Source organism: Octodon degus, unplaced genomic scaffold (assembly GCF_000260255.1).
Source record: "Octodon degus isolate 3935 unplaced genomic scaffold, OctDeg1.0 scaffold00049, whole genome shotgun sequence".
In the NCBI taxonomy this organism is placed as follows: domain Eukaryota; kingdom Metazoa; phylum Chordata; class Mammalia; order Rodentia; family Octodontidae; genus Octodon; species Octodon degus.
The window spans coordinates 12,868,384-12,869,137 of NW_004524625.1; positions in this window are offsets into that span (position 1 = coordinate 12,868,384).

Consider the following 754-nt stretch of genomic DNA (forward strand, 5'->3'; position numbering starts at 1 on the left):
CCTGCCCAGCAAGTGCAGTGTCCCAAGCCCAATTCCTAGTATCACATGCCATGCCTGCCCTGGCATACGGGGCATGCCATGCTGGTCCCGAAACTGAGCATGGTGGCACATGCCTGTGGTCACAATACTTGGGAGGCTGAGGCAGGTGGATCACCATGAGTTCAAGACCAGTCTGGGCTACATAGTGAGTTCAGAGCTAGCCTGACCTATACAGCAAGACCCTATCTCAATAAATAAACAAATAAATAAATAAACAAATTTTAAAAAGATAAAACAAAAACAAATGAACAGCCAGAAAAAGGGACATGTGGCACAAGATCCAAAGGAGTACTAGGTACAGGGGCCGCTGTCCTCATGGAGTTGGAGTACGCATTCCTCCTGAGCCTTGAGGTGGCTGTCGACCTGGAAGCTCCCCCGGAGTCCATCGGAGAGGGCGCTCGTGGTGAACCTGTGGCACACAAGCCACGGCGGGATGTCTGCTGTCATTGAAAGCTCTGAAAGCTTTGCCCTCACTGGTGCAGGGGTTATTACGGAATCTGCATCACACAGGCATGATTGAATGAGTCCGCAGCCGGTAGGAAACAAACTCGATCGATCGGGTCCCTCTCCCTCACTAGAAGCTAGAGGTTGACACTCGCTAGAGGCTAGAGCTAAGCTTCTTGTTTTTGGTGGAACCAGGGATTGAACTCAGGCCCTTGGGCTTGCCAGGCAAGCACTTGTTCTACTGAGCCATCTCCTTGGCCCAATAAGGGCA